Source organism: Microcebus murinus, chromosome 2 (assembly GCF_040939455.1).
Source record: "Microcebus murinus isolate Inina chromosome 2, M.murinus_Inina_mat1.0, whole genome shotgun sequence".
Lineage (NCBI taxonomy): Eukaryota > Metazoa > Chordata > Mammalia > Primates > Cheirogaleidae > Microcebus > Microcebus murinus.
Genome location: NC_134105.1, coordinates 71789583 through 71811147, shown reverse-complemented (window position 1 = coordinate 71811147; position 21565 = coordinate 71789583). Strand labels below are relative to the sequence as shown.

Genomic DNA, 21565 nt, shown 5'->3' with positions numbered 1-21565 from the left:
AACCAGAATAAACCACTTCGAACCAAATGTGGTTGAAGTTCAGAGAAAGACAAGGGCACTGTGAGCTAGGTAAACTGGGTATATATATACAGTCTCCATCTTGACCTTTCACTTTATACCTAATTCTTTAGGCCAAAGTCTGACATTCTAGATGGGCTTACAGAGTGTGTCCCCATACTGGGACTCCACATAGTTACAAGTTAACCACGTGCAGGTTGGCAGTAGGGAGCAGAAATAGATATTTCTGGGCAGCACAGGACCGTGGTAAGGGATTTGGAACAACACAGGTCTAGAGTCACATCTTGCTTCACTAGCTAGCTGTGTGACCCTTAGCTTCTTAATCTTTGAACTTCATTTTTCTCACACTTCAGAAAAGAGCAACTTTTTAAGGTTGTAGTTAGACTTAAGAGAGAATTCTGTAACCCCTCTAAGTAAATGGTAATTATTTCCAGGAAATGGTAATTATGTTACATTGCTGTTTTGTTGTTAGGTACAAGAAAACTCTGGCTGGGCTGTAGCATTCCTTCAAGGTGTAATTCATAAGTCACCTTCTCTGTGAAGCTGCTGGAGGTTCCAGGCAAGTGTAATTTTCCCTTCCTTGTACTCCCACAGCACTTAGATTGAACATCTATCTACTCAGCACTTAGGCATGGTATGCTCTCGTTTATCTCTTTGCATGCCTGCTTTGCTACCGAATCTGGGAACCGCTCCAGGACACAAACTATATCTTTACTCATCTCTAAGTCCATCGTCAATACCTAGCACAGGACCTGGTATTAAATGTTGAAAGAATGAGTTTTAAAATCTTTCAATTTCTTGTACTTGTTCTGACTTTCAGTGTAACTCATCTTATACTACAGGCTCTAAAACTTGAACCCTTTAGCTCATAAAGAATTTATTCTAAAATTATGCATTATGTATATGTATCTGCTTGATTTTTCAATGTTGGGATTGTTCTTTAACAGAAACCTGCTATTCTTGTTTGCTTTCTATTTGATATCAGTTGATCCTGCCTGGTAATAGTGAAAGTAAAATGTAAATTCTAAACCCAAACCACCAGCAGGATTTTACCCTGCATTCTCTATCCACCCTGTGCTGTGCACAGAGCCTTTCTGAGCTTTGTGGGGAGGAACTGAACTAACAAAAAGACATACTTGTTTTAAGTTTCAGCTGATTACACTGTTGCAAGCATTAGCACTTTCTGAATTAATATCTGCAAGATAAATGCACCCTTAGCCACAGTTTTGAAATCCTTGACTCTATGACATTAAAAATGCTAAGACAGGAAGAATAAAACCTTAAAAGAAAATGTCCTCTGAGCAGGAAGTTGCCTGAGAAGTAATATGGCCAAATGTGGTGTAGACCCTACAATGGAAGTTAAATTTGTACCAGAGGAGATGGTGGTGCTGTTGATACCCCAAATAAAGGCCTAAGAAGCAGCCTCAGAAGCAAAGTCTCTCTATGGCCTCCTCCTGCCCTCCTGTCTCTCATCCATCATCCTCACCCAAGGCAAGCCATAGAAACTAGAATATCCTCTTCCCAAGGTAAGTCATAGAAACCAGAACCCCTTTTGCCCACAGCCAGGCAGAAAGCCTAAATATATTACTCGAATCTTCTCCTTTCCTCCTGCCCCTCCCTCCACCTTTCTGGACAACAGCTGGCCATAAAGAAATTAAGACCTTCATTCCAGAGGGGTCCTACCCCATCCCCAGGAGGAAGGAATGTTGCACTGAGAGGCCAAGAAAAATCTGAGCAGACAGGTCTTGCCTAGTTTCCCCACTCAGTCTATTAGCATTAAATCACACCCTTTTTGTCCAATCGTATTTCTACATGGCTGTCCATACTTCATTGAACCTAAGTATCAAAATGGATAGTGTCCCCTGGAAGGCTCCTGTGTCACATAAAACTATGATCAAATGAATTTGTTATGCTTTTCTCTTGTTAATCTGCTTTTTTATGGGGTATCAGCCATGACCTTTGTGATAGGGAGGAAAGGGATCATCCCCTTTCTGCTCCCACAGTTCCAAGGACTTAAAACTAGTTTACTATAAAATCTTAGATAAAATTCTTCTAAAAATCAGTTTTATATATTTTACTCTCCCAAGACAGAATTGTTTGTTCCCATTAACTTGTGAAATTTTCTTTGGAAATAATGGATAAGCATTTGTGAGATACATACTGTGTACTAAGTACAGGTTGAATATCTGTTATCCAAAATGCTTGGAACCAGAAGTATTTGGATTTTGGAATATTTGCACTATACTTACTTTACCAGCTGAGCACTCCAGATCCAAAAATTCAAAATCTAGAATTCTCCAATGAGAATTTCCTTTAAGTGCCATGTCACTGCTCAAAAAATTTCAGATTTTGAAGCATTTTGGATTTTGGGTGTTCAACTTGTACTAGCTTTGTATGCATTTTCTCATTTAACCACCATAACTATCCATTATATAGGCAGTATATTTCCTCTTACTGACAGAGGAGAAAACTGAGGCCCATTATAATCAAGCAGCTAGCCGAAGGTCACATGACCAGTGAATGGAAGAGTTGGGATTTGGACCTGGGCAAGTCTAATTTCAGAGATCTCATGCTTAACCACTACTTAATCCTGTGGGAAAGGAAATTTATTTTTCAGTTGAATCATCAAGTGCAAATGTACTAAGTAAGGTTAATGATGTACTTTTTTAGTAGCTTTTGAAATTGCATTCATTTGTGCTTTTTCTAATTGCATATTTACATCCCAAATGTGCCTTCATAAGGTGGTTTTACAATTTATTCTTTAATTGAAAAGCATTTTATGACTGAAACTAAATGTCTTAACAAAAGATCATAAAGTGTCTGTGGCTCTGAGTTAAGGCAATGTGATATATACCAGACAGAGGTCTTATTTTTAGAATTATTGTTCAGATAGACCAATGATAGATAAGTAACTTTCACATGAGAAATATTGTTATACTGTGATATGATAAAAATATGTATTTTTTGGTCTTTGTCTATGGTTCTTGGCTCACAGCTCCTAAAACTCTTGTAATTTTCTAAGTGATTAGAGCTATAGGAGCATCTTTTGTTATAATACTTGGATTTTGTCTTCAGTTCCAGAGCTATAAAGGTGAAAGAAGTGGCTTTAATTACTCATAAGACACCCCTTTCAACCACACCTGGGTTTATGTTAATGACGTAAGGTTTGGAAAGCTCCTAGCCAACCACAGGATGGGGGTTGGATGCCACAGAAACTGATCATGTGATTAGAGAGTTTTAACTTTCAGCCCTATCCCTGACCTTAGGGGAGGGGAGAAGGGGGTGAGGGACTGGAGACTGACTTAATTACTAGTGCTAATGATTCAATCCATCATGCTTGCGTAGTGGCTCCTCTATAAAAACCTGAAAGGATGGAGTTCAGAGAGCTTACAGGTTGGTGAACAAGAACACAACCCCTTGCTCTGAAGGTGGCATACCCTAAAACTCCTCTGCGAGGACAGAAGCTTCTGTACTCAGGACCCTTCTGGATCTTGTCCTATGCATCTCCTTCATGTGGCTCTTCATTTGTATTCTTTAATATGTCTTTTGTGATAAACCAGTAATCTGGAAAGTAAACTGTTTTCCTGAGCTTTTCTAGCAAATGATTGGTCTTGGTGGGGTGGGGACATGGGGACCTCTTATTTATAGCCAAGACAGACAAAAATAGTGAGTAACCTGGGTCCACCACCTGTGATTGGTGGCTGAAGTTGGGGGGTGGGAGCAGTCATATGGGACTGAGCTCTTAACCTAATGGGGCTAATGCTATCTTCAGGTGGATAGTGTCAGAATTGAGTTAAATTATAGGATGCCCCATTGGTATGTGCTGGAAAATTGAATAATTTTAAGGAAAAACCCAATAGCTAGAAGTGTTGATGTGAGTAGTAGAGAGAAAACGGTTGTTTTTTCCTATGTACAAATGTAGTATAAGTTTAAAGTAAAAAATCAGTTTGACATTCTCAAGAGTGACCTTTTTTTCACCTAAATATCACTGCTATAACAACTAAGTAATAGTTGCTAGCTTTTATTTATTAAGCACCTACAGCCACTGTTCTAAGAACTTAGCATGTATTAACTCATTAATTAAATCAACAAATGATTGGTTCTATCCATGAAGTGAATTATTTGAAAATCAATGAAGTAGTCTTAAAGGGTTTAGAACTTTCTTATTTATTAAAAATACATTATAAATACCTCCTAAAGAAGGTAACTCATTTTTCCCAGGACTGAAAATCTTCAGTTGTTTCCTAATGCCATATCTTATTACGCACATACAATGTACGTTAGAACTTCTCAAATTACAGCTTAACACTGAATTGCTTCAAATTTCAGTGGCATCAGCCCTGACAAAGCACCTAATTTTAAGATCCAAGAAATTCTTTCTTTATTTTGACCAAGAAGCTGCTCTCTCTCTGAGGCGTGAAGAGCAATGGCCCAAGAAACCTTATCCAAGTAGTGAAATTGAAGATGCTCTTGTGACTCACATAAACATGATTCTCTGTTTGCAAAATTATCATGGATGGTGCTTTGTATGTTTAGAAAATACTGTAGCCGTTCCCAGATGCTCTCGCCATTAAAGCCCACACTGACACACACTGCGTTTTGTGAGCCTTTTTGGAATTTATTCTTAATTTCCCTGAATTCACACGTGTTTTTTGTCTCTCTAGGAAACAACAACAACAATAAGAAAGCCTGGCTTGCCTTTTCAGTATCAGTGATGGTGATTATTAATGATCATTTTTATTCCCGTTACTGAAAAGAGCATAAACTGGGATTAATAAGATCTGGATTCTAGTCGTGGCTCTTTCATTGACTAACTTTGTGACTTAGGACAAATCTCTTTATATTTTTGTATCCTCAGTCCCCATCTGAAAATGTAGGGGCTGGGATAGATGACTTCTTCGGGCTTATTCTGTGCTAAAGTTTTACACATAGATCTTTAAATTTTACATGTTAATCCTCCTTAGATTTCAGTCAGTGGTAGATATCATCACCAGCATTTAGTCAAAGAAGCAGCTACTAGCTGCTTATATATGGGAAATATGTCTAGAGGTAGGGCAGACCAGTCAGCCAATATCTTCCCATAGCACCTTTGTTCTCTACCACCCATCGCCAGACAGAGAGAAAGAGCCATTCTTCTAGTGAGGCATTTCTAAGCAGCTGTCTGTAGAACTCTACCCCTTGAGATACCCTGAGAAATAGAAGCCTGTGGTCAAGTTCATTTAGGAAATACTATATCCCTCTTGGAGATTCATAATGCATATTAATATGCGTAGGGTTCTGAGATGTCTTGCATAAAAATACATATTTAATTTTCCTGAACCTAGCATTTCCTTAACTTCATTGACCATGGATCTATTTCCTTTATCACACCTATCATTGCAAGAAGAACAAAATTGATCCAGATAGAATATGTTGTTATTTTAGAGTTAAAGACTGCAAAGCCTTCATAAGACTTTTCTTTTTGGAAAGAGAGGAGAATTATAGGCTCTATAACTCATTTAATGAATGTCTGTCAGGATAAGCCCTCTTGGTAGATGTTTTCTTCAACTATTTTCCTTGCAAACATCAGCCATAATAGAGTTTTTGTCATTTTTAATAGGACAAAAGCACCCATTCTCATTGGTGATAGTGTAGCCTTGTTTCTCTGCACTGAGGAATAGTTCCTTGGCTTTTACGTATTCTTGTTAGCCTCTGGTTTGCCTGGCATCCTTTTAGAGCTAGTTGAAACTGGTATAGGACAAACACATATTCTGAGCACAGAAAAGGATGACATAGAATAGCTTATTTATTGATGACTGTTATGAGACAATTCTCCATGAGGCCTCTAGTGTTTCTGTACATCTTGGGAGCCAGGCAGTCACAGCTATTTCTTCCAGAAAGGATATTTCTATATTGTATAGCCTTGAAAGATAGCAATAATGACTCTCTCTGCAGCAAAAGTCAGGCACGTTTACTGTCCAGTATAGTAAAGGTAATGTTTCTCTCCAGAGCAAAGACTGGGCATGCTTACTATTCATTATAAAAGGTTCACATTCCCTAAGGTCAGAGTTTTTCTTCTAAAATACAACCCACTGTGTGTGAATATGCTTTCTGGCCTTAGCATCTTCCTGTGGGAATCTGGAGTCTAAGAACTTATACAAAAATGCTGATACTTTGCATTTAGTTAGTGATGTGAGTGGTAAACTTTATTTTGTCTCTAATCTAGGAAGCGCATGCCTTCTACCTGCAACCAAGTGTCGTAGGCTAATATTTTAGTTTCTAAGAGTAATATAATCTCAGACCCTTCACATTTCTAATAATAAATAGAACCTATTTTACTTGAACATTGATTGCTAAAGATATCTTGATATCCTTATAATAATGTTCTCCCTCCCTGAATCATTCTTGGTCTTGTGAATATTCTCTCCTGTGAATGCTCTTCTAGGTCTCATAGTTATAGCATTTATAGTTCTCCATCCTTGTTTCTGAGGAAGAGTCAATAGAGGGCTATTAGAAGTGATGCACTTTGATTACAGGATTTCAAAGAAAAGGCATCATAAATTGTGTCCAGCAAGATAACATTTCATTAAAATGATTATAAAATACTTTATATTCTATTTTATTTTTTAAAACGATTGAAAAATTAATCCTCAGTGAAAAGGAAGTCCCATGTTAAAGAATGGATGTGTGTGTGTGTGTGTGTGTGTGTGTGTGTGTGTAGGTGTATGCTTCTGAGTTAATTACACTGATTGCTTCCAAAAGAAATATAAAAAGAGTAAAAGACTAGAGTTCAGATAAAATGAACTGCTTCCTATGACCAAAGGGAGGAGCATTTTACCACAGCATGGAAACAGACTGTAGTCTCTTTTAGGAGACTGAAAACATCCCTGATCTCTTAAAATGTCTTCATTCAGTCTTCAAAATTTTCAGCTTGTGAAATGCTGCAGACAATAGCTATTTACGTCTGATTTGATATCATTTCATATTAACTGTTAATTTCATTAAACCGGAACTCAAAATTGTGCTTTCTATAATGTTTTGATCACTTGTTTTGAAACAAACATTTTCTGATTGAAAAATTTTCAGGGACTTTAAGATACAACAATAATTGGTTTGGGAGCCACTGGGCCTGGCAATTTATAAGAGTTAGGCTGACAACTTGCTGAGGTGATTTGGATGACACAAACTGGGTGGCCAATTAACTTTTGTTGAGGACTGGTCTTAAACATTTTACATGTATTATATAATTTCATCCATGTAACAACACAATGACAGAGGTAATATTAATAACCCCATTTCATAGATAGGGAGCTTGGGGCACAGACAGGTAATGTCATTTGCCCAGTAAGTGGCAGAGCCAGGGATGGACCCCAGACAGACTCTAAAGCGCAAGCTCTTATCACATCCTTTCTGCCTTTTAACATCAGAATATTTTAAACTCTTGGAAAATTAGAATGCTAAAGAGAAATAAATATAAATTATCTAGCTTTTATGGAGTTTTAGACCTGGATTATTATCTTCCCAGATATAACATTTTGCTCCTCATTTCTGTATAATAAATATGTTTTAGGGCCATTAAGGGTGAATTAGTGTCCATCATCAGTGCATGTTGATGAAAAAGGAAGATATTGTATAGCCCATTTTGAGTAGGCTGACATTCTAGTTAAGCTACCTTGAAATGTGCCATGAGGTTTTGATATATTGCAAACTCCAAACATAAGATGCATTTGAAAAATCTTTTAATAACCTCAAATAAATATACAATAGGCATTGAGTATCTTCTAGTCTACATCCAGAGAGGGAGGAATAAGCAACAATATTTTTAAAGTTACTCATTTTTTACCTGGGCAAGTTTCCATTTTTCATGATTAGGAGTGATATTACTGCCAGCTCCCAAATTGCCCAAATTTCTACAGCCCCCAAATGGGCACATTGTGACGCAGCCTAGACTAGCAGCCACATCACAATGCTTTTGCTCAGATCAGACTGGCAGCTCAGCCCATCCAGTCTCCAAGAGGGTGAGGTAGGGAAGAGTGGGGGACTCCTGAGTGCTTTCAGGGGAAAGGAATTTTTAAAATCTTAGATGCTGATTTCTTAGGATGTGAATAAAATCATTTAATATATAGCATTTATAGATTGCTGCTCAGCCTCTGAAACTCCAAAATGATTTCTAAAAACTAGTGATAGGAAGATTTCATGCAAAATTCTCTGAAATGTTAGATCTATTCAGTGTTCTGGCTACTGAAGACAAATAGTGTGGTACGAATTTCAGATTCAAAAGCAAGATGAACTTCTAGGCCCCCCTGCCACCATTTTCCCAAGAAAATGAAGGACACTTCACCATCTTTGCTGAACAATCTTTGTGGAGATTGGGGGATTTTTTTTCATTCTTTCTGTTAAGACCTTGAAAAACAAAGCTGAGTAGTCTGAGTAGTCTGTCTTTCTGTTTCTCTAATCTAGAGTGAGCCTAGAGGTTTAAGAGAAGTAAGTATGAATCTCTCTACTGCTCTTTATGAGACCTCAAGAAGCTGAAAGGAAGTATTGAAATTTCTTAACTGAAAATATTTGGATTTATCTGGATGTTAACCTGCATTGGCATGTTTTTATAACTTATATATGATGCCTGAATGCCTATAGACCCAACGTTTTTTGACAAAATCGCCTTCCTAAACTTTCCAATTGTTCACTCTGAGAAATTTGCACATGGCTTTGGTGGGTTTATAGTTCTTTACCATCTCCTTGATTTTGTACATGTCTTTATACCACCTTCTAGTTTCTCTTTCTTCCTTTTCCTCTCCTGCCCACTCTTTTCCTCTCCAAATTCCATCAAATATCTACTTCAAATATTATCTCCATAAAGGTTTTGTATCCCTTTCTTTTCTGTACACTCTTTCCTATGGTCTGAATGTTTGTGTCCCCTCAAAATTCATATGTTGAAACCTAGGCATTTAAGGGGCAGTGGCAGTGGCAATCAGCAGCTGCAGAGAAAGAAGGGAGGGAAACACCCAGCCAGTTGCATGCTGCAAGATAACGAGGGTAATCCACAGACTTGAAACATGAGTGCAGATGCCAGCCAAGTGTCACTACCACTCCCCCGCTCCTCCGCCCAGCATGCCCCACAAAGAAAGATATTTTGACTGCATCAATAAAAATGACCCAGAATACATTAGAGAGAAGAATATGTTTCCTGATCTTTGACAAGACTTCAATATGATGGAGCAGAGGAAGTGAGTTACTCAGATCCTGCAAAGCCTTGCCTTTCAGGAAGACCTGAAAATGCCTTATTCAAGAACAGGTGAAGAAAGGCCCCACCACAACTGAATTACTAGCATTACTACACATTACAGATTAGTCATAGTCAATTGTTTCTCAGGCTTTTCTTCACTTCCTCTCAGTGTTGGTGTGATCACACCTATTATCAGTGACCTTCTTGGTGCAGAGACATCCTCATTTGTGAAGGAAGAAACACTTACCAGCTGTAAACTTGCCAGCCTATACAGACTTGCAGACTTGTTTGGGTGGGCACCCCTGGCAAATACACATATCTCAATAAGAATAAGTAAGGAGCAAGACCACATTATTATCATTCCTGGAGGCCTGTCTTTTTCTGAAGCCACAGCCTCCAATTTGGTGAAAGCCAGTATAATAGAAGAAATGGTTGACCAAGGAAGTACTAATTTGGAAATCGACCATACAGCATTCAGTCCGCATAAGGCAATCTATTCAGCACATTCTGATGTTAAGTGTGTAGCATACATCCATACCCTTGCAACAGCAGCTGTATCCTACATGAAGTGCAGGATCCTTCCACTTTCTCAAGAGTCCCTCATCCTGGGAGATGTCGCCACAAACAGGTATCTGTCTGCATCTCTTCGAGTGTTCTCCATAATATCTGTTGGAAAGAAATTGCCAGTGAACAAGTGAGAATTTTTATTTCTCTAACACCTGTTTCACCCATAAATTTTATCATAACTTTTGATTGTATCTTTTGGGTCCTGATTGTTTCAATGGGCATTAACTGAATGCTTAAAAAGTTTCTAAGGCGAGAATCTATCTATAGCATTAGGAGACACTGGCACATATATTTTTTTAAAGTTTTAAGAAAACATTCATTTGGAATTTTATTCACAGTATAAAATTTCCTTTCCTGAAGTAACCTTGTTTGCCAAAAACAAAGTTTTAGTAATCTATAATTTTTGAAAACTTCCCTTTTTATTAGTTTAGAAAGCTCCTTATTTTTCAACAAAGGGGATTTTGTACATATAACGTGGGCTTTTTAGTTTAACTCTGGTAAAAACAATTTTTTTGTGTTAAGATGTTTGTATACCATCGAGCATAAAAGTGTCCTAAGCATATTAGCCAATCATTCAACAGTACAGAATATTTAAGGCTGCTTGGTACTGAGTATACTTAAATATAATTCAAGAATCCAGAGACTTGGTATCAAAAAGGGATTAAAGCATATAAAGGTACATCTAGATTTGTATTTGAATCTTATATTTTATTTATCTCTTATTACTGCTAATGAATAACAATATCATAAGGTAACCAAATGAAAAAGAATGACAGGGAAATGAAAAGAGAACAAAAGGTGGAATGTGAAAAGAAGAATTCTAGTTTGATAATAACTCATATTCTCAATAGAATGTAAGGTGTGATTTACTCGAAACATGTCCCAGATTTCTAAAATTCTTTTTCTCTGCCAGAATCAATGACACTTTCTTGGTTGATTCTTGAGTTTTAAAAGGGTCATTTCCCTCTAACTTGTATATCTTTAGAGGGCAGCAATAGAAGAAATTAGTAGGTCTAATTCTACCAATGAGAAAACTACCACTTCTTCATTTTATAGATTAAAAAAAAAATCTTTTTAGTTAATTTTCTTTCTAATGTAAATACAAATCCAAACCTAGGCATAATATAGGCTTTTCCCCTTTCACCCAAGTGATGTCCTAAATAAGTACAAAATCCATAATCAAAATAATCCAAATAATCCAGAGTGTTAAAAGAGGGCGAGTTGGCATGCAAAAACTTACATTGAGTACAGTGTGTTCTGGGGCTGGTTCTGTTTGACTGTGTATATGACAATGCAAATTTAAAATAGAACCTGGAAATGTAATTCTAGATTTCTCAAACTAACTACTAGAATCAGTGTTTTAATCTCTTGGTGGAAACTTCCAGTTGCCTAACTCTGTATTTGAGGATTTTTTTAATGGTTGACATCATTTATGTTGTATTACAATGTATATAGATACAGTAACCTGTGAAATATGCTTTTCCATAACTTCTAAACAAATATATATCTAAATGAATGCAATGTACACAGATATTTTTTTAAATGCAACAGTGAACTATTGTGCCTTTTGCTAATGCCTCTATTTACCCACTTTGGCATAAAGAGTGAGCCAATGAATCTCTGTGTCCTGTGGAAAAATGTATAAATGTTTTCTTAAATTGTTTTTAGATGTAATGCTAATTAATGTTAAATCACAAATAAATAGTATTTTAAATATATGTGTGTATGTGTATATGTATATATATGTATATAAACAAATCTAATCTCCATTGTAGTGTTACTAAGAGGTAAGGCCTTTGGGTGGTGATCAGGCTCTGGTCTCCACTATCTTGAATGGATTATTGCCCTTATAAGAGAGTTCTAAGGAAAGTTGCACCTGCCTTTTGCCACATAAGAATGTGGTAAGAAGGTACCATCTATAAATCAGACAATAAGCCCCTACCAGCTACTAAATCTGCCTTGGAGCCTCCAGAACTATGAGCGGTAAATTTCTTTGTTTATAAATTACTCAGTCTCAGATATTTGTCACAGCAGCTTGAAGGGACTAAGACATCCTGTAGTAATTAATCATCTGTTTTACCTTTCATACCTATGAGAACTTGGACAAATTGCTTAACCTCTCTGAGCTTCAATTTCCTCATAGATATTTATACTGCCTATTTTACTGTGTGGTTGTGAGGATTAGCTGATTTAATACATATAAAGTGTTAGAACAGAGCCCAATATGTAAGCATGTGATAAATGTTAATTTTTATTAATATTTAACAGCAAATTGTATCCTCTTTTTAAAAGCTTTGCAATTTTTTCTTATTTCCCACATACCTATCAGAATGACTATAGACTTCTCAACTGAGATTGGACAAGCCAGAAGGGATTACAGCCCCATTCTCAGTCTTCTCAAACAGAATAATGGACAGCCTAGAATTTTGTATCTTGCAAAACTAAGTGTTTTGTATGAGGGAAAAATAAAGACTTCCTCAGACAAGCAAACACTGAGAGAATTTGTCAGGACCAGACCTTCCCTACAGGAAGTTCTCAGTTCTGCCTTATATACTGATCAGCACAAGAGACACTCACCAGTGGTAAATCACCCTATAGCTAATGGTTGGAGCCCAGAATCCACAATGGCTTAAGTGGTAAAACAAAGCAATAAAGTTCTACTCAACAGGATGAAAAGAAATCCACCCCACTTATCAATTCTTTCAATAAATGTGAATGACTTGAACTTCCCACTCAAGAGACATAGGCTGGATGAATGGGTAAAAAAATATAAGCCAAGTATCTGCTATCTCCAGGAAACACATCTAGGACTCATACAGACCAGATGGACTGTCTCATACACAAGGACTCATACAGACTCAAGGTGAAGAGATGGAAAACAATATTCCATGCAAATGGAAACCAAAAGAAAGCTGGTGTAGCTGTTCTCCTATCAGATAACATAGACTTCAAATCAGCAAAAGTAAAGAAAGACAAAGATGGTCATTATATAATGGTGAAGGGAAAATTAAACAAGAAGTCATAACAATCCTAAATATTTATGCACCTAACACAGATGTGCTCAGATTCATAAAGAAAATTCTACTTGATCTAGACAAAGTGATAAATAGCAGCATCTTAATAGCTGGGGACTTCAACACCTGACTGACAGAATGAGACAGATTATCCAAGCAGAATATAAACAAACAATGGACTTAAACAGAATTCTAGAACAAATGGGACATTTATAGAACATTCTGCCTCAAAACTACTGAATATATATTTTTCTCATCGGCACATGGAACATTCTTTAAGATTGATAACACCCTAGGCCACAAAACATGTCTCAACAAATTTTAAAAAATAGAAATTATAACATATATCTTCTCAGACCACAGTGGAATAAAATTAGTAATAAATTCCAATAGAAACACTCAACTCTACAGAAAGTCATGGAAATTAAACCCACTGTTAAGTGATAGCTCTATCAATGGGGAGATTGTTAATAAGATGGCAATTAAAAATTCTTCTAACTAAATGATAAAAGGGACACAAGTTATCAAAATCTGTGGAATTCAGCAAAAGCAGTCCTGAGATGAAAATTCATAGCCTTAAATTCTAGCCTCACTAGATTAACCATAAACAGAAAAGACTCTAATAAGCTGAATCAGAAATGAAAGAGAAGATATTACAACAGATACCATGGAAATACAAAATATCATCTCTGCATTCTATAAAAACTCTGTGCACATAAATTAAAAAATGTTGAGGAAATAGAAAAATTCTTGGAAACACAAAACCTCCCAAGGCTAAACCAGGAAGGAATAGAACTTCTGAACAGACAAATATCAAGTATGAAATTGAAGCAGCAATAAAAAAATCTTCCAACAACAACAAAAATAAAAAACCAAAAAAAGAAGCTGAATAGCCAAAGAAACCTTAAGCAAAAAGAACAAATTGGGAGGCATCACTTTACCAGACTACAAGCTATACTGCAAGGCTATAGTAACCAAAATAGCATGATACTGGCACAAGAACAGAGATATAGACCAATGGATCAGAACAGAGAACCCAGATATAAAACCATCCTCATATTGTCATCTGATCTTTGTTTGACGAGGCAGACAAAAACATACATTGGGGAAAAGAATCCCAATTCAATAAATGGTGCTAGAAAAACTGGATAGTCACATGTAGAAGACTGAAACAGGATCCACACCTCTCACCACTCACAAAAATTAACTCATGATGGATAGCACACTCAAACTTAAGGCATGAAGCTATAAGAATTCTAGAAGAAAATGTTAGAAAAATTCTTACAGATATTGGCCTAAGCAAAGAATTTATGAAGAAGACCTCAAAGGCAATCACAACAACAACAACAACAATTAATAAATGGAACTGGATTAAATTAAAAAGCCTCCACACAGCCAACGAATCAATCAATAAAGTAAATAGACAACCTACAGAATGGGAAAAAAATATTTGCATGCTATATATCTGATAAGGGCTAATAATAAGAATCTACAAAGGACTCAAGCAAATCAGCAAGAAAACATCAAACAATGCCATAAAAAAGTAGAAAAAAGACATAAACAGAAGCTTTTCAAAAGAAGATAGACTAATGGCCAATAAACATATGAAAATATGCTTAGCATCTCTAAACATATGAAAATATGCTCAGGGAAATGCAAATCAAGACAACAATGAGCTATTACCTAACTCCAGCGAGAATGGCTTTTTTTTTTTTTTTCCGAGACAGTCTCTCTCTGTTGTCTGTGCTAGAGTGCCATGGCGTCAGCCTAGCTCACAGCAACCTCAAACTCCTGGGATCAAGCGATCCTCCTTCCTCAGCCTTCCAAGTAGCTGGGACTACAGGCATGCACCACCATGCCTGGCTAATTTTTTCTATATATTTTTAGTTGTCCAGCTAATTTATTTCTCTTTGTAGTAAAGACAGGGTCTCCCTCTTGCTCAGACTGGTCTTGAACTCCTGAGCTCAAATGATCCTCCTGTCTTGGGCTCCCAGGGTGCTAGGATTACAGGCGTGAGCCACTGCTCCCAGCCGAGAATGGCTTTTATCAAAAAGTCCCCAAACAAGGGATCCTGGAATGGATGCAGAGAAAAAGGAAGACTTATACACAGTTGGTGGGACTGCAAACTAGCACAATCTCTGTGGAAATTAGCATGGAGATAGCACAAAGAACTAAAAGTAGACCTACCATTTGATTAAGCAATCCCACTATTGGGTGTTTACCTAAAAGAAAAAAAAGTCATTTTATTAAAAGACATTTGCACTCGAGTGTTTATTGAAGCACAATTCACAATTGCAAAGATGTGGAATCAACCAAGTACCCTCAATCCATGTGTGGATTAATAAAATATGGTACGTATGTATACCATGGATTACTACTAAGCCATATGTGGTAAATATGTATACCATGAAGTACTACTCAGCCATAAAAAATAGTGAACTAATTCCTTTTGTAACAACCTGGATGGAACTGGAGACCATTGTTGTAAGTGAAGTATCACAAGAATGGAACAACAAGCACCACATGTACTCACTACTAAATTGGAATTAACAGATGAGCACACATGTGCACAGAGGGAGAAAAAACTCAGCAGAAATCAAGCAGTGATTGATGGGGTTGAGGGAGTGGGTAAAAACCTACATAATGGGTACTGTGAACACTATCTAGTTGATGGGCACACTTATAACCCTGACTCAAGCGTAAAAAAATTGATACATGTAACCAAAAATGTTTGTACTACTTTAATATTTTGAAATAAAAAAAAAGAATTGCCAGTTGCCAGTTTTATTAAAGTCAAAATCTTGTAGCTCAATACATAAACCTTTAAAGTAAATAGAATGAGTATTTATTAACTTAATATGTAAGTAATTTTAAAATATTTTGTTTTTATTTCAATTTAACATATCATCCATGATACATTAAAATAATTATTTTACCCTATCCAAAATTTAAACCCATGAAATTATTTTTCTTGAGAAATTCTTATTTAAAATATATGTCATATTACAGAACTGTCATACTGTAGAAATTTTGTGGATAGGAGCAATTCAGTGTCTTAGTTACTATTATAGAAAAAAGACTACACATCAAGAATTTTGAAATACAACTTTTATTGTTTAGTGAAATCTGTATGCAGGAAGAAATAGCTAGTTTTAACCCATTAATGTTACATGGTCTTTTTTACACATGGTTTACACATGGGTACATCCCAAGAACCCCTGAAACCCTTCATAAATTTGTGGTCTAGAGGGGAGGGAGGACCCTGAGCTCTGAAGCGAATAAACTTGAAAAGACTGTTTGAAAGGTAAAAATGGACATTAATTTTAAAACATGTCAACCTAGGTTAAAAACTTAATCAGGAAGAAAAGGGGACTGGGACCTGAGTTCAATCATTTGACTGATGATTTAATCAGTCATGTGAGGTAACGGGCCGTAATAAAAACTCTGAATATCAGACCTCAGTGGAGCTTCCTGGTTGGTGAGCGCATAGACACGCCGAGAGAGCGTCATGCCCTGAGTCCGCAGGGTGAGGGTGTGGAGCTCTTTGTTCTCTCCCCAACCTTGCCCTGTGTGTCTCTTCATTTGGCTGCTCTTGAGATGCAGCCTTTAGAATAAGTCTGTAATCATGAGCACGGTGCTTTCTTGAATTCTGTGAATTGTTCTGATGAATTGTTGAGCCCGGCAGGGTCATCGGAATCCCTGAATCTGTAGCCAGTTGGGCAGAAATGTAGGTGGCCTGGGGAAGTGAGGGCTGTTTCGTGGAGGACTTTGCTCTTAACCTGTGGAGTCTGTGCCAACTCTGGTAGTCAGTTTCAGAATTGGGTTAGGGTGAAAACAGAACAGAGGCAGTATTAAGTAGCTATTACTGGAGTCTATAGAACTAGATGAAGTCACTAGAGTGTTATTTTGTATAGCATAGCTGTAATGGAAAAACTGACTTATTAAGGGCTTTCCCAGGACCACAAAATGTTGATACTGCTTCCTCTAATCTGGTTTACATAGAACCTGTTAGCATGGCCTCATGTGAAGAAATCATGTCCATGAGTCATTTGAAGACAAGAGGAATAAAAATATTCTGACTAGCCTGGGGGAAAGCATTTGGAATGATTGCGATCTTAATTCCCTGGAGTCCCACGAATGGTTTATTTTGGCAGAAGACAACATGAGTGTCATTTGCCACTTAGTTTCTCTGGAAAATATTCTACCTAGGCAAGACAACCAAGCCTGGCTATTAAGTTTCAAGTAAATGGGGAGGCTGTGTGGGAAGATTTAAATCCCTCTGCTCTGTCTACATCCTAGATAGCAGTTCTGAGAAGAATCGGTTTGCTGGTACTGGTGATAGTGGTGTATGGGGGAGGGAGGGCATTGTCTATTTCCTGCTCACTAAGCTGTTTCCAATTCTGGCAGTAAAACACAGCAACATAGGGGGAAAAAAAGAGAAGTCACAAGGCATTGAGTATCTGCTGCCTACCAGGCTTGGGATGAATGCTCTTACTTATGTTAGCTTATTTAATCTTCATAACCTCCCTAAGGAGTAGGTATTACTATGTCCACTTTGAAGACAAACTGTGGCTCAGAATTCCCTGAGGTCTTATAGCCAGTAAGTTAGAGAACAAGCATTAGCATTCAGGGTTGTCCGAATCCAAATTTAAACTCTACACTATCCTTTATTGCCTAGTTTCCAGCTTTGAACCTAACCATGGTATGCCCGAGTCACACTCTGGTTTAATAAAGCAAAGAAAGGTTATCTTTTCCTCCTCAACTTACAGGAGGTCGATGGGTGAAATTTAACAACCCTCACGTTAGGATACACTAGAATCAACTCCTAAATCAACTGTCCTCAGACAAGTTTGAGATTTTCACTATCAAGACAAGAATGAAATCCTTTTGCAGCCTCCTTCCTCAACATCATCTCCTTTAGGCAAATTGGAGCAGATTCCATGGCAGCCAGGAACAAGCAATCATCACAGCCTCCTAGGGAGGTCCTTGTAGGGGCCCAGGGCACACGTGGCCCCGTGCTTCACAGAATGCTCTCCCCACTCCCCTGAATTAACTCTGCCCAGTGGTGAGTAGCCACAAGAATCCTGGATGGTGCATCCCCTCTATCCTCCAGAAGACCTGCTAACAGGGCTCAAAATATTCTGAAACCACAAGGAGGATGAAGCTGAGGGTCTGGCATTAAATACTAAGTGGCTATTTGGTCTTAGTAAATCTTCCTGGCATGGTTGGCCAGGGACCTAACATGGAGGACCTGGGGTGTAGTGCCCAGCCCTCTGGTGGTGGAGGCTCAAAGGAGTAGGACAAGGCACAGTAATCTCCATAGTCTCTCTTGGCCACCATCAGGGTGGGCAGACCAGGACAGCATCTCAACTGGGACAAAATTTTGAATAGCCTGTGAACTGGGACCTGGGTTGCAGGCAGCATTAGCCACTCACCAGAGAGCAACTCCAGCTGAACACACTCTCCCTCTCATTTCCTGAGAGTTCACAGCAGTTGATTTCCTATGGAAACAAGCAGAAGTCTGTTTTAATCATCTGGCATTTTTAGTTTCCTAATTTGTATGGGAACCTGGAGATAGAGACATATGGTACATTCATTATCCCAGAAAGCTATAGCTGAGAGAAAAATAGTTAAAGCTAGTCTTAAAACTGGAAAGCTTCACCAGATGTCTTCAAATTACTTGCCTTGATCTCAGAGACTGTCAACAATGCTGCCAAAAGTCTTGCTTCTGTTTTAGCTCAGTACTTCCAGCAGGATTCACATTTGAATCTTGGTGTGTGCTTGCCCCACGGCACATCCCAACTCTCACCAGTTCTTGCCGTTGGATCTCAGAGTCCTGCACCTAATCTCCCAAGCCAGATGGAGTGGAATGAGCATGATATCAGGGGTCAGACAGACCTGAGTTCTATTCCTGACTCTGGACCTTACTAGACCTTTGACTTGGGCTAAAACTGAACGTCCTCATCTGAAAATTTCATTCATTCATTTAACAAATATGTATTGAACATATATTTTGTGCCAGGCATTATTTTAGGAACTGGGGAGATAGCAATGAACAAAACAGAATCCCCACCTTTGTGTGGTTAATATTCTGTTTGGGGGATATAAATAATAAAAAATGAGTAGAAGACGTAATACGCCAGCTGGTGATAGATGTTATGAAGAATCCTACAGCAGAGGAAAGGAGTATTTGGGCAGGGCAAGGACAAGAGACAGTTGAGGAAAGGCCTGAAGGAGGTGAGAGTGAGCCATGTGGAGGACGAGCATTTTGGTTGGAGGAACTGGGGTTGGAAACTACCTGGTGTTTTTGAGGAACAGCTGCAGGGAGTCCAATGCAGCTGGAGTCAGTGAATGTGGGCCTTTGGGCACCACCAAAGAGAATTTGGCTGTGGTCACTCTCATACTGCAGGGTTTTTCACAGAGGGGCGATGTGATCTCAGTTGTGTCAAGGTTATACTGGCTGCTGTGCTGAGGCTGAGAGTCGACTGAAGGGGACAAAGTTAGAACGCATCACAGTAATCTGAGGGAGACCCCATGGTTTGCACAAGGATAATCGGTGTCAGGTGATCAGAAGGGGCTGATGTTGGTTAATGCGTTATGTTGAAGGTAGAGCTGAAAGGATATGCTGACAGATTGGATGTGGGAGTGTGAAAGAGAGTGGAGTCAAGGATGACACCAAAGTTTTTAGCTTGGTTGCTGAAAAGTATAGAGTCCATTTTCTGGGACGGGGAATAGTGTAAGAGGTACAGGTGGGAGTGTGGGAAATCTGGAATTTCCTTTTGGACATACTAAGTTTGAGGTGCCAGTTAGAAATCCGGACGGATAAAATGAAAACATGTCACCCATCAAACAACAGAACTTGCAAAATGCAATAAAATCTAAGATGATGACTGCTTTTGTCTTCAAGAAAAATAAGAGTAATCTCTTCTGATGCTATATGGTGAGAAACTGAACTGATTGAGAAGTAAATAACTCAGTTTCTGTGCTTTCCTAGCATGGGCACTATTATCTCCTTACAGTTGATTACCTAGTGGGATTTCAAAGTTTCACAAATGTACAAGTAAAAATAAGTCCCTTCTCTGGACTATACAATATGGGAAGCACATATCTATTTGCCTACTTACTTGTTTTTTTTTTTTTAGGATAGTTCTAGGCTAGAGTTGGAAAGAGGGTGCTTATGACCAAGGGTGTAGAGAAGACCATGGGGAAGAGAATGTTTGTGCTCATATCTGTCTGGAGAAGATTCTGGACCCAAAATAGAGGTGGCTCTGAAGGCTGGAGGTGAGTTTTGTGGTAGAAATTACAGTACTAGCTTGCAGGGATTCCCAAGGCCTGGCCCACAATAGGGCTCACTGAATTTTAGTTTACTTTCTTTTTCTTAAGGACAAGAACTCTGCATTATTAATCTTCATTCTCTTAGTAGGTACATAATAAATGTACCTGTTTGCAGACTTGAATTTTGTTACTTTATGTACTAGTGTTTCTAAGGTACTGGAGACTCAAAGGTCAGGTCAAGGTAAAGTTTAGAGTTTATTTTAGAGCAGCAATGCCTGGTAGAAATATAATGTAAGCCACACAGATAATTTTAAATGTTTTAGCATCCACATTTTAAAAAGTAAAAAGAAATCAATGAAATTAATTTTTTTCTTTCTGCTATAGTTTATTATTCTTTTGAATTAATATTAAGGGGGTACAAATGTTTTTGTTACATGGGATACATCATACTATGGGTAAGTCAGGGCTTTTAGTATGGCTACCCCCAGAATAGTGTTCATTGTACCTGATAGGCAAGTTTTTATCTCACACCCACCCTCATGCCTTTCCCCATTCTTGGTTTCCAATGTCCTTTACATCTTTTTGTGCCCATGTGCACCCATGATTGAGTTTCCAATTATTAGAGAGTACATGTGGTGTGTGTTTGTCCATTCCTGAGAATACTTCACTTAGGATAATGATTTCTAGTTCCATCCAAGTTGCTGTAAAAGACATTATTTCATTCCTTTTTATTGAGTAGTACTCCATACTATGTACCACATTTTCTTTATCCACTCGTGAATTGATGGGCACTTAGGTTGATTCCACATCTTTGTAATTGTGAATTGTGCTGTGATAAACATTCAAGTGCAAGTGTCTTTTTTGATAAAATTACTGCTTTTCTTTCAGGTACACACCCAGTAGTGGGATTACTGGATTGAATGATAAGTCTACATTTATTCTTTGAAGAATCTCCATTCTGTTTTCCATAGAGGTTATACTAATTTGTAGTCTTACCAACAGTATAAAAGCATTCCTTTCTGTCTGCATCCACACAACCATCTATTGTTTTTTGATTTTTGTGGGCTAACATATGATCTATCTTGGCAAATGTCCCATGTGCTGAGAGGAATGTATATTCTGCAGTTTTTAGGTCAAATGTTCTGCAGATATCTATTACGTCCATTTGTTCTAGAGTCCTGATTAAGGCCAATCTGTCTTTGTTGATCTTTGGCTTCAACAATCTGTCCAGTTCTGTCAGTAGAGTGTTGAAGTCCCCAACAATTAGGATGTTGCTTTTTATATTTTTGCTTAGATATAGTAGTATTTGATTTATGAATCTGGGAGCTCCTGTGTTAGGTGCATATATATTTAGGATTGTTATATCTTCCCGCTCAATTGTTCCCTTTATCATTATATAATGATCTTTTTTTTTAAACCATTGTTGATTTAAAGTCTATTTTATCTCTATGAGAATAGCTATTCCTGCTTGCTTTGGGTTTCCATT

General features: G+C 37.8%; 2 long non-coding RNA genes across 2 annotated transcripts; one reads left to right on the top strand and one right to left on the bottom strand.

The window, feature by feature from the left end:
- Nucleotides 1–9677: 9677 nt before the first annotated feature.
- On the bottom strand, nucleotides 9678–18736 carry LOC142866674 (uncharacterized). The gene is made up of 4 exons (XR_012916520.1): nucleotides 18489–18736; nucleotides 18240–18305; nucleotides 14992–15026; nucleotides 9678–9889 (listed from the first exon to the last, which is right to left on the bottom strand). It is a non-coding gene; the product is annotated as an uncharacterized LOC142866674 (long non-coding RNA).
- A 1214-nt stretch (nucleotides 18737–19950) lies between these two features.
- On the top strand, nucleotides 19951–21116 carry LOC105885694 (uncharacterized). The gene is made up of 2 exons (XR_012916522.1): nucleotides 19951–20085; nucleotides 20968–21116. It is a non-coding gene; the product is annotated as an uncharacterized LOC105885694 (long non-coding RNA).
- The last annotated feature ends 449 nt before the right edge of the window (nucleotides 21117–21565 follow it).